This window comes from Lissotriton helveticus, chromosome 2_1 (genome assembly GCF_964261635.1).
Source record: "Lissotriton helveticus chromosome 2_1, aLisHel1.1, whole genome shotgun sequence".
Taxonomy (NCBI): domain Eukaryota; kingdom Metazoa; phylum Chordata; class Amphibia; order Caudata; family Salamandridae; genus Lissotriton; species Lissotriton helveticus.
In genome coordinates, this window is record NC_136059.1 from 91,575,852 (window position 1) to 91,588,345 (window position 12,494).

General features: G+C 47.6%; 1 protein-coding gene across 4 annotated transcripts in view; it reads right to left on the reverse strand.

Annotated features, from left to right (window-relative positions):
• LOC144817738 (uncharacterized) overlaps positions 1 to 12,494 on the reverse strand; it is a 314,135-nt gene that overhangs the window by 212,025 nt on the left and 89,616 nt on the right. The window lies entirely within an intron of this gene.

Genomic DNA, 12,494 nt, shown 5'->3' on the forward strand with positions numbered 1-12,494 from the left:
CCACATACCTTTACAAAACACTACTGTGTTGATGTGCATTCCAAACAGCAAGCAGCTGTTGGGCAGGCTGTTCTCAAGACACTTTTTCAGGTTTCTGCAGCTGGCACGGGCAACCGCCGCTAATGGAGGGACTGCTATATATTCTATGCAAAAGATATGAATTTAGCAGCCCACATGCCTCGAACTGAATATGCTACTTACCAGTATGCATCTGTTCTTGGCATGTAGGGCTGCTAACATTCATATCGCCCACCCTCCTCCCCGGTGCCTGTCGCAGCTGCAGACATACTCTTGCATTCAATCATTAGCATGGACATCCTTTACACTATTTCACTCCATCTCTGCCACAATGGCTAAAAACAATCTGGGGATGGAGCCGATGCCCATGCGCACTGTAGTCCAGGGGAGGAGCCACCTATCTCAGGATACTTCGAAGACTCTTCCAGGACAACAATGTGCGATCATCCGGACCCAACACTAGGCGGCGATCTAATGCAAAAGATATGAATGTTAGCAGCCCTACATGCCAAGAACAGATGCATACTGGTAAGTAGCATATTCATTCTTCTCCAGCAGGTGCGTGAGGTACTTTAGCACTGTGGAGTCCTTCATTTTATTGTGAAGTTTTTCTCTTCTGCACCACATTGTGAATCTTTTCCACTTTGCAACATAGCACTTCCGAGTGATGGGCTTTCGTGCCTCCCGAAGAACCCTCAGGGTGCTTTCTGGTAGTTTCAAATATGCAAACTCTATGTCCTCAGGAGCCATGCCACCAGGCTCAGGCTCTCTGGCTCTGGGTGCAGCACCTCTCCGTTCTGCATGGAGAGCAGGTCTTTCCTCTTGCCGAATCTGTGGGGTGCACACTGTCATCTCCATGATCTGCGAGTACCATGTCTGTCTGGCACACTGCGGAGCGACCAGCATCAGGGTCATGTTGCTCGCTCTGCATTTGCTCAGCACTCTGTGCATCAGTGGTATCGGGGGGGGGGAAAAGCGTAAGCAAATGTCCTGGACCAATCTATCCATAGGGCATTCCCCAGGGACCCCTCCTCGGGCTTTCTGGATGCGAAGTTTTGGCATTTTGCATTCTGGCGTGTGGCAAACAGGTCCACTGATGGCGTTCCCCATTTGTCGAACAGCCACCTTGTCTCTTGAGCATTGAGCTCTCACTCGTGGGATGCCAATGTCTGTCTGCTGAGCCAGAACTCTTGTATGTTGTCCTTCCCTGGTAGGTGTATGGCTAGCAGGTCTATCTTGAGTGGGATGGCCCATCTCCATATCTCCTGCGCTAGCGTTGAGAGCATGGTTGACTGCGTCCCACCCTGCTTGTTGATGTAGAACATCGCTGTGGTGTTGTCGGTTTGTAGCAATAACTTGTGCTTGTACAGCCTTGTTTGGAAAGCTTTCAGTGCAAGGAAGATGGTCTTCAATTCCAGGTAATTGATGTGTTTTGTCGCATCTGCTGGTGTCCACAGCCCTCTCACTTTGAGTTCCTCCATGTGAGCGCCCCATCCCTTCAGGGATGCGTCTGTGGTGATGGTCACCGTTTGTGTTGGGGCCTTTAGAGGCTTTCCCCTTGTTATGTTCTCCATGTTCCACCATGTCATCTCCTTCTGCACTGAGTGTGTTACAACCACTAGATCCTCCCAACTGCCTGTAGCTTGTGACCATTGCTCCTGTAGCCATTCTTGAATGGGTCTCATGTGGAGTCGTACATTTGGTACTAGGTGGATGCATGATGCCATCATGCCCATGATCTTGCTCGCAGTCCTCACTGTCCGAGCTTGCCCCTTCTGGTAGAGGCGAGTTTCTTTCACCAGCGCTCTCGCCCCCTTCTCGCTGAGGACCACCTTGCCCTGTAAGGTGTTGATCTGTGTTCCCAGGAAGATCTTCACCTGTTCCGGCTCCATTGATGATTTCTTCCAATGGATGGAGAACCCCAGGTTTGTGAGCGTGTTCGTCACTGTTTGTGCGTGCTTGCTTGCATTTCTGGTATGAGTTTGCTGTCACTAGCCAGTCGTCCAGGTAAGGGTATACGTGTATTCCTTGCCTTCGTAGGTGCGCTGCGACTGCTGCGAGGCACTTTGTGAAGACCCTTGGTGCTGACTTTAGACCGAAGGCTAGTGTTATGAACTGGTAGTGGCTTTCTCCAATGGTGAATCTGAGCATATGCTTGTGCTTTCTGTTCATTGGGATGTGCAGGTAGGCGTCCTTGAGGTCTATCGTTACCATGAAGTCCCAGATTTGCAATTGCAGGAGCACCTCTTGCAGGGAGGTCATTTTGAACTTTTGCGTTCTTATGAATTTGTTCAGGAACCTTAGGTCCAGAATGGGTCTCATTGTTTCGTCTACTTTTGGTACCAGGAAGTACGTTGAATATACTCCCTTGTTTCTTTCCTTGAAGGGTACCCGTTCTATGGCCTGCTTCTGCAGGAGTTCCTTTGCTTCTTCCTGAAGACGGTCTAGTTGTTTGTTTGCTAGTGGTCTTTTTGGTTTTCTACTTGCTGGCCTCCCCTCCAACTCTATGCAGTATCCGAATTGGAAGATGTTGAGAATCCATTTGTCTGATGTGATTTCTCTCCATTTTTGGAGGTAAAATCTTAATCTTCCTCCCACTGGTGTTATGTGGTCGTAGGTGTCTAGTTTGTGTAACACCTGATCCCTCTGTACGTGCTGCCCCCTGGGATCTTTTCTGTGGGTGGGCACACAGAGTTTTTCGAAGTCACTTAGAGGCGGGCTGCTGCCCTCCTCTTTTACTCTGTCCACATCCATTTCCTCTCCCTCGAAAGGACTGGCCTCTTGGCTGGTACTGCCAGGACTGCTTATGCTGACCCTGCTGAGCTTGCGAGTCTGCCTGGTGCGTTTGTTGGAAAGCCTGGTGTGATGTACCTGGCTGGTTTCCACCTCTCCCGCCGGGCCTCTGTGACGGGGTGGCCCTTTTGCTGCCTCTTAACTGCAATCCCCCCATGGACCTTGCCGTTTCGTTATCCTTTTTCAGTTGACTGAGCTTCTCATCAACTGTTGTTCCGAACAGTGTTTCGCCGTTGAACGGTGTGTTCAGGATGCTGTGTTGCACCTCGGGTTTGAAACCTGAAACCCTGAGCCAGGCGTGTCTTCTTTTAGTGACGCCCATCATCATGAGTCTGCTGGAGTTGTCCGCTCCTTCCAGGGCAGTCTTGAGGCAAGAATTTGTCACGTTCTTCCCCTCTTCTACCAATCTTTCGGCCTTCTGCCGGGCATCCTGGGGCAGGTCTTTCACCAACCGACCCAGCTCCTCCATGATCTGGTACATGTGCCCATTTATCAGGGCGTTGGAATTAGCCATGCGCCAGTGGGTCGCGGCAATCCGTTCGATCCTCCTGCCCACCAAGTCCATCCTCTTGCTTTCCTTATCTGGAGGTGGCCCAGAAGTAGTGGGCACGTTAGCCCTCTTTCTTGCTGTGGCTGTGATGATTGAGTCTGCTGAGACCGTGCCCTGAATGTAGGGTGGGTCTTTTGAGGAATGTTTGTATTTTTCCTCCGTTCTGGGAGTGACCGCCTTGCATGTTGCGGGCTCCTTGAAAGCTTCCCTTCCCTGTGCCAAGACGCTGTCGAGCATTGGCAGGTACTGGCTCTTTGTTTGTGTGGGGAGCAATGTCTCCAGAAGGAAGTCTGCTTTCTGCTTCTCTTCGTCGAGCTTGAGTCTGAATGCTGCTGCGGCAGTCTTTATCACCAAGTTGTAGGCCCCGATGTCGTCCGGCGGCGAGGGCCTCGAGGGATATGTGTCGACCGCCTCTTCTGGGCTTCGGGTGTCGACATCTAGATAATCCACCTCCTGTGATTCAGAGGGCGCCGACCCGGCGTCCGTCCTGCTATCCTCTTCCTCCTCATAGTCGTAACTATAGTAGGGACTCTCGTCTTCCTCCTGGTAGTCGACCACCTCGACGTCCGGATCTTGTTCATAGGCGTCATAGTCTTCCTCCTTGACAACCTCCACCATCGGTGTCTTGGTTTTGCGGGGAATCATGAAGGCCTTCATCTTTGCGTCGAATTCTTTCTTCCGCTGCAAGATGTTTTCCATTTCGGCCTCGAGGCGCCTTTTCTTTTTCTGCATCTCGGCTGCGTGTTCCGCGTCGGATGGTTCGGCCGCTCTTTTCGGCAGTTGGCTCGGCGCCGATCTGGTCTTCGGCGCCGAAGGCTTCGACGCCGAACCGGATTTCGTGTCTCTGGTCGGCGTTGGTGCTTTAGGGTCCTTCTCCCTCGGCGTTGATCGATCCTTTTCGGGGACGATTTTCGCCGACTTTTGCTGTTCAACAGCTCTCGGCGCCGGGGACTCATTCTCAGAGGATCCGCTGGGCCTGGATGTAGCCGCGGACACCAAGGATTTTGGCGCCGGCGCTTTCGGGGCCTTGCCCTCGTTTTTTCGAGACTCAGAGTCTCTCGGGTTCTTAGGGGCCGTAAAGTCTCCTACCTTATCAGAAGTCTTGGCGTAATCGGTCTCTACGACCGTGTAGCTGTCGTCTTCGGCGGCAGCGTTGTCCTCTTCCTCGGAGGACATCCCCAGTTCGTAAAGGGATGGAGTCGGGGCCTTCCCCTGGAGGGTGGCGTGCGCTACCCTCTGACTCGCTCTCACACGAAGGGTCTTCGGGGCGAAGACGGAGCAGGCGTTGCAGTCCTTGCTTTAGTGATCTGCCGGTAGGCAAAAGTTGCAAACCGGGTGCTGGTCCTTCTGCGCGTACTTGTGGTGGCAGTTACGGCAGAACTTGAAAGGCGTGTTGTCCATCATAGAGCGCTCAGGGGGCCCCCTGGTCGCGCGTTCGTCGATGGGCGTCGAAGTTCTCGATGATTTCTCCTTCTCCTTCGTTGGCCTTTGGTTGATGAAGTCTCCTAGAGTCTTCAGATGAATTTTCCTTCCAATTCCTGTATTTTCCTTCTTCTTTCTCCAAAAATGTTTGGAGCCCAAACGGAAACGATCCAGACCCGACCGCGGAAAAAAAGAATCTGAAGATGGCGCCCAGGAGTGGGAGCTTCCGCAGGAAGCATGCCGACGTCACCGGAAATACACCCAAGGAGGTGTGACGCCGACGCCCACCTGGGCTACGAAAAAACAAAAACAAAAAACAAATAAAAGACTACAATTCCGGACCCAAACACAAGACCGCGGAATAATGCACAGCATAGTGAATCCAGAAAGATTCACGCTGCAAAACTTTTTTTTACGCACTTCCACACAGTCTCATGAGTTTAGTCTGTACAGTTAGTGCCGCGACAGTCAAGGTAGTCTTTAACACCGTGTCTGTTGTTCAGAATGATCAGCGCACGTTCTAGACATAACACCTGCAGCTGCAGCCAGCTCTGATACTGGTGCGTTTAATAATGCACTGTGCAGGCCTGATCACACACACTTCGAGAACATTCGCAAGGTGGGAGCTTGTGCAGAACTCTATGTGATCCACTTCTGCTGATACCTGAGGTATGGGGCCATCCATGTAAGCCTATGAGACCTTCTATAGATATAAAATAATCTACTAGCAAGGGAGGGCGAAATATAGGTATATTTCAGACCTGTTTCCACTTGGCATTATAATATGCTTTCTCCCTTTGTATTTTATGGAGTAGTAACTATGCTGACAACCTTGTTGCTAATAGTATGTTTACTTGTACATGCTAAGATGCTGCACCTGAGATCACGGCGTTAGAAATAAATATTTCAAACATGCCTGTGTCTCCTTTACTCCATGTTTTGGACTGGTATGAGAGTGTGACGAAAGAGTGTTCTTGTTTTCCACAACTCCTGAGGTATCCTAAGTCGCATGTTCTGGGTTGTTTAATCATTGGTATTTTTGCTATAGGACTAAGAGCCAATGAGACACTGATGCTAGTCTGGTAAGGGGATGTTGTGCCCTAAGGTGAGTTTTGGTACACCCTAATTCACTGAGGTTCTACGTCTCTTGTGCACAGTTCTGTGTAGGAGTGGAATCCCTGCAACAGAATCGTTCTACGGGTGCTCCATGAGAAGTAAATCAAACAAGAAAAGCTTTCTGTCAGCATATTGCACCAAAAAAAAAAAGTATTAAAATAAATTGGGATTCGTATACTAAAATCAAACAGTAAAGAGAACAAATGAAATAAATACTAATTTCATGTGCAAGCGTAAATTAATAGAGGAAACATGTGCAGATGGGAAAGCATGTCAGCATATTAAACAAGCATTGGTATTATGCAATAGGTCTTGCTTTTGGGACCTTTTAAGTGTTTAGCCATGCAACAGTTGATGTTGTTGCACAAAGGATATTGTGCTGCACAACTAAATACTTCTAAGGTTCCAAAAGTGAGACCTATTTCCTATGCCAATGCTTATTTAGGTATCTTACCACACCTCAATTTAGGAAACCACCTATCTCACTGTAATGTCCTTGAACTGCAATTAAGCTCAGTTTGATCAGTGTCCAGTTACTTCCCATCTAGGTTTGCACATTAGGAATACCCTAACATACATGAGGTAATATCGGACAAGACACTTCAAAGGAACTTAACTGGTCACCATCAGCTGTGGACTACTGAAATTGGCTATTTAAATCAATCAATCAATCAATCAATCAGAACACTTGTAAAGTGAGCTACTTACCCGTGAGGGTCTCAAGGCGCTGAGGGGAGGGGGAGCCAGGTCTTGAGGAGTCTTCTGAAGGCGAGTAGGTCTTGGGTCTGACGTAAGTGGGTAGGGAGGGTGTTCTAGGTCTTGGCGGCGAGGTAGGAGAAGGATCTGCCGCCGGAGGATTTTTGTTGGATGCGGGGGACATCGGCAAGGGCGAGGCTGGCGGAGCGGAGCTGGCGGGTCGGGGTGTAAAAGTTGAGTCTCCTGTTCAGGTAGGCTGGTCCGGCAATGTGGAGTGCTTTGTGTGCATGGATGAGGAGCTTGAAGGTGATCCTCTTGTCGACGGGGAGCCAGTGAAGGGCTCAGGTGGGGGGTGATGTGGCTGCTGCGGGGGACTTTGACGATCAGTCGGGCAGAGGCGTTTTGGATGTGTTGTAGTCGTCCTAGGTGTTTGGCTGGGATTCCTGTGTAGATTACGTTGCCATATTGCAGTCTGCTGCTGACGAGAGCCTGTGTCACCGTTTTTATTTTGGTCGGGATCTACTTGTAGATCCTGCGGAGCATGCGGAGGGTATTTTAGCAGGAGGAAGAGACGGCGTTAGCCTATTTAGACATGGAGAGGGAGGAGTCGAGGATAAATCCTAGGTTACGTGCATGGTCGGTGGGTGTCGGTGCTGTTCTCAGTGTGGTCGGCCACCAGGAGTCGTCCTAGGCTGAGGGGTTGGTCCGAGAAGGAGCACCTCGGTCTCTTCAGAGTTCGGCTTCAGACGGCTGTTCTGCATCCAGTCAGCGACGGCCTGCATTCCCTCGTGGAGGTGGGTTTTGGCGCTGTCCGGGTCCTTGGTGAGGGAGAGGATGAGCTGGGTGTCGTCGGCGTAGGAGATGATGTTGAGGTAGTGTTGGCGGGCCACTTGTGCGAGGGGGGCCATGTAGACGTTGAACAGCATTGGGCTGAGGGGATGACCCTGGGGGACGCCGCAGATGTCGGTGGACTCTGATCGGAAGAGCGGGAGGCGGACGCTCTGGGTTCTGCCGGAGAGAAAGGACGTGGTCCAGTCAAGCGCCTTCTCTTGGATTCCGGCTTCTAGCAGGCGTGTCTTTAGAGTGCGATGGCAGACCGTGCCGAAGGCGGCTGACAGGTCCAGGAGGATGGGGGCTGATGTTTCGTCATTGTCTAGTTGGCGCTTGATGTCATCTGTGGTGGCGATGAGGGCTGTCTCGTGACCATGAAGTCCCCTGTGGTTTCGTCTGAACCCGGACTGGGACGGGTCCAAGATGATGTTGTCTTCCAGGTGGCGGGCCAGTTGCATGTTGACGATTTTCTCAATGACCTTCGCCGGGAACGGAAGCAGGGAGATGGGCAGGAAGTTCTTGAGTTCCTTGGGGTTCGCCTTGGGCTTCTTGAGGAGGGTGTTGATTTCGGCGTGTTTCCAGCTTTCCGGGAATGTTGCTGTTTCGAAGGAGATGTTGATGACCTTCTGTAGTTGGGGTGCGATGGCAGTGTCTGCTTTGTTGAATATGTGGTGTGGGCAAGGGTCTGACGGAGATCCTGAGTGGATGGAGTTCATGACCTTGCGTGTCTCGTCACCGTTGGACCAGGAAGTCAGGCAGTTGGCGCTGGTGGTGTTCACAGGGGGGGTGGGGTCTGGCATAGTCGGGGCCGTCGTGGTGTTGAAGCGGTCATGGATGTCAGCGATCTTGCGGTGGAAGAAGATTGCTAGTGAGTTGCACAATTCATGTGAGGGCGGTATGGCGTTGGTGCTGGGGTTGGAGAGTTCTTTTACGATGCTGAGAGCTCTTTGCTGTTGTGTGCGCTGTTGTGTGCGTTGTTATCCAGGAGGTCTTTGAAGGAGGATCTCTTGGCTATATTGATGAGGTGGTGATGTCTGCGAGTGATGTCCTTGTGGGCTGTGCGGTTGTCCGAAGTGCGTTCGTGGAGCCATATCTTCTCCAGTTTCCGGGAGGCACGTTTGGAGGTCTGCAGCTCATCGGTGAACCAGGTGGCTCTCTTGCTGGTTTGGTTGTTGGACGGTTTCTTGAGTGGGGCGAGGGCGTTGGCGCAGTCGTCGATCCACTGTCTGAGGTTGCGGGCAGCGTCATCTGGGTTGGTGGGGTGGGTGGGTGGGTTCTGGTTGAGGGTGGTGATCAGCTGGTCTTCGGTAACAATGAGGTAACAATGTGTCTAGATTGTGTAGAAATCTTCCGTTCTTGGACAAACATGGGTTTTTGTCAGCAGAATAAAAGATAAACCTTAAATACATATCTAATTTGGACATGGTGCATCGAATGAGGCATTCTTGGTCTTTAATTAAATTAACAATAAGAAAAAATTCATGTTCACTTGGCAGACTACAGCCTCAAAGCAACCCCTATTTCAACAGGGGACAGAGACTATATAATAATTACAAAGATGTTGCATACCTTATTCAGGTTATAAGACATTTAAAATGTACTATTCTGTTCCGTAGAGCTTTCAGAAGGGAAGTGGCTTTGTTGAATAGTTTTGTCAACCCCAGGGAATAATCTGGTTTTCCGCTGCTGCATAATTCCAGAGACCCGGGCATAAGGCAGGGTAATGTTACAATCTTCTTTCAAAGTACTGATTCTAAACCCTTATGGGAACCAATACAATTAGTATGTGCATGGATAACAGAGGAACAGGGAGGCCAAGCGTGAAAAGACAGAAGCTTAAAATAAAATAATTAACAAAAAGGAAACTTGCAGAAGTAACATCATAAAACATTAAAGAAAAACAAATCATGAAGTGAATTTTATTTTTCAATCTTTACGTATGCTGTGGGTTACATATGAACGTTATGGTTTATTTGTAAGAGGCAAAAAAATATAAACATTCCAACAATTCTGAGCACAAATGAATTAGAGGGAACTTGGGGAAATCTTCATCAACCATCATAAAAATTTTTTTTTATCTGGAGACAGGAATTCCCATCCGGACTTAAACAAGCACAAGTGCAGAAACTGACAAAGTTTCAAAGTGACGGAAACTGAAAGCGTGCAAGGTGCATGTCCATGCAACAGCAACACCAAGGCACAAGTTTGTAAACAAGCACAAGCGCGGAAACTAACAAAGTTTCAAAGTAAAAGTGATTGTGCTGGAAGGGTCATTACTGGAATGGGGTAACCCAATAAGGTTCAAGGACCTGGGTGAAACGTTATATAGAAAAACAATGGTCCCAACCAAATAGTTTCTTTCAAAGAACAAAATCTGTACTGAGTAAATTGTTTAAATGAGCTTCTTCAATCAATAACGCTCTATTGAATCAATCAATTTTAGCAAAAAACAATTTTCAACACATTAATTTTTGTCGAAAAACCTGACACAAACCAAAGTATTATTCGAAACAGTTCGGAGTTTAATGTTTCACTCCATTAAAACTCAATAATTGAATATATACACATTTTTCATTTATATACAATTCGGACTAACGGTAAAAAGAAGAGCAGTCAGCTTCTAAAAGAAGTGCAGAAAAAAGGAGAAGAAATAGTGATTGTGATAAGAAGGGTGCAAGCCTCAAAAGAAAATTAGTGACAAGTGAAATAGAAATTCGGATTTGATTTATGCTGTACTCGGAATCCAGCTAGTTATTTTCTAAATAGGCCACAGATAGTTGTTATTATCTCCACTCATTTATACAGTCACAGGTGACATGTATAATGGTTTCCAGCGTGGTCCTATTTGTATAGCTTAAAGAAAGGCGTCGACGTTTCGACCCGTCTTTTGGTGCGTGGGCAAGTTGGAGCCTCGACCTGCGGGTCTTCCTCAGGACGGATGTTGCACATGCGTTTTTACCGTAGACTTCACACAACAGTATCCCAATGATTATTTATGGGCTGCCTCCATCATCCTATTTCGAATATGGACGAAAGATGTAATTCAATCGTAGAGACCCACCCTGAACTGGGTGGTACGGCGTCTGAGTTGGTTGTCCAGACCTTGATGGTTAAAATTCAAGCAGAACGTCCCTGGACACTTCTGTGTCAGGCGTTGTGCATATCAAGTGTCAGCCAGTTGGAATTTTGCAATTGTTCCAAAACAGTTCCTGATTGAATAAGTTACCAGGCGCTCTCTGACTCGCGTCTGTTGCCGCAGAAAATGCCGACCTGCCGTGTCAAGTTCACGTCGCGCCTGAACTTGACACGGCAGGTCGGCATTTTCTGCGGCAACAGACGCGAGTCAGAGAGCGCCTGGTAACTTATTCAATCAGGAACTGTTTTGGAACAATTGCAAAATTCCAACTGGCTGACACTTGATATGCACAACGCCTGACACAGAAGTGTCCAGGGACGTTCTGCTTGAATTTTAACCATCAAGGTCTGGACAACCAACTCAGACGCCGTACCACCCAGTTCAGGGTGGGTCTCTACGATTGAATTACATCTTTCGTCCATATTCGAAATAGGATGATGGAGGCAGCCCATAAATAATCATTGGGATACTGTTGTGTGAAGTCTACGGTAAAAACGCATGTGCAACATCCGTCCTGAGGAAGACCCGCAGGTCGAGGCTCCAACTTGCCCACGCACCAAAAGACGGGTCGAAACGTCGACGCCTTTCTTTAAGCTATACAAATAGGACCACGCTGGAAACCATTATACATGTCACCTGTGACTGTATAAATGAGTGGAGATAATAACAACTATCTGTGGCCTATTTAGAAAATAACTAGCTGGATTCCGAGTACAGCATAAATCAAATCCGAATTTCTATTTCACTTGTCACTAATTTTCTTTTGAGGCTTGCACCCTTCTTATCACAATCACTATTTCTTCTCCTTTTTTCTGCACTTCTTTTAGAAGCTGACTGCTCTTCTTTTTACCGTTAGTCCGAATTGTATATAAATGAAAAATGTGTATATATTCAATTATTGAGTTTTAATGGAGTGAAACATTAAACTCCGAACTGTTTCGAATAATACTTTGGTTTGTGTCAGGTTTTTCGACAAAAATTAATGTGTTGAAAATTGTTTTTTGCTAAAATTGATTGATTCAATAGAGCGTTATTGATTGAAGAAGCTCATTTAAACAATTTACTCAGTACAGATTTTGTTCTTGTGCTGGAAGGGTGGCTGGCGGCTCCACGCGTGATCGCGCTGGAAGGGAAGCAAATGGCGGCTGCACGCGTGGTTTCAAAGTGAAATTGATCGCGCTTGACGGGAGGCAGCTTGCGGCTGGGCGAGTGCACGAGCGCGTGACCGCAAGCTTGAGGCCAGCAAAAGCCTCTGGTAGCACTTTCAAAAGCCACTCACTAAATTTCTAACAGAGCAGCGCATGCGCTGGCTCAGCGAGACCTACAAACAGGATGAAATCTCTTTAAATAACGGTATTTGTCAATATACATTTGTGATATAATGCAGGTATTTACCAGTGGATGTATTGTTATGCAATATTTGGCACCTTAAATAGCTCAAACCCAACAGACAAAGCATGAGTGCATGCCTATCAGTTAAATAAATATAATATCGAAATGTACAGTTTTACAACTTCATTTATATACAAAACACAAAATCAATATGAATAAATATAGATAAAATGGGCCAAAAATAAATATGGCTATATTCAGACGGAAATGTGAAAGAAAAAAATATATATATATACCATAAACTGGAAGCCCTAATCATAACCCACACTCATTTGCATGGTGTGGATGTAGTTATTATGGAAAAAAGTCATTAAGTATCATTTGAGTTTTGAGATGTATGCACAATAGAGTAGCTATTTGTTTTATACGATCCACTAAATAAATTATCCAACATATTTTCGTAAATACTTTGTAACTATGACCAAACAACAAAGCTAGCCACAGACCATTGACATCCATGAAATCCAGCCAAACCTTTGTCACAATCTGTATCAGTAATCATGTCATGCACCGAACAGAAAGCCTTGGGGGATAATTAGG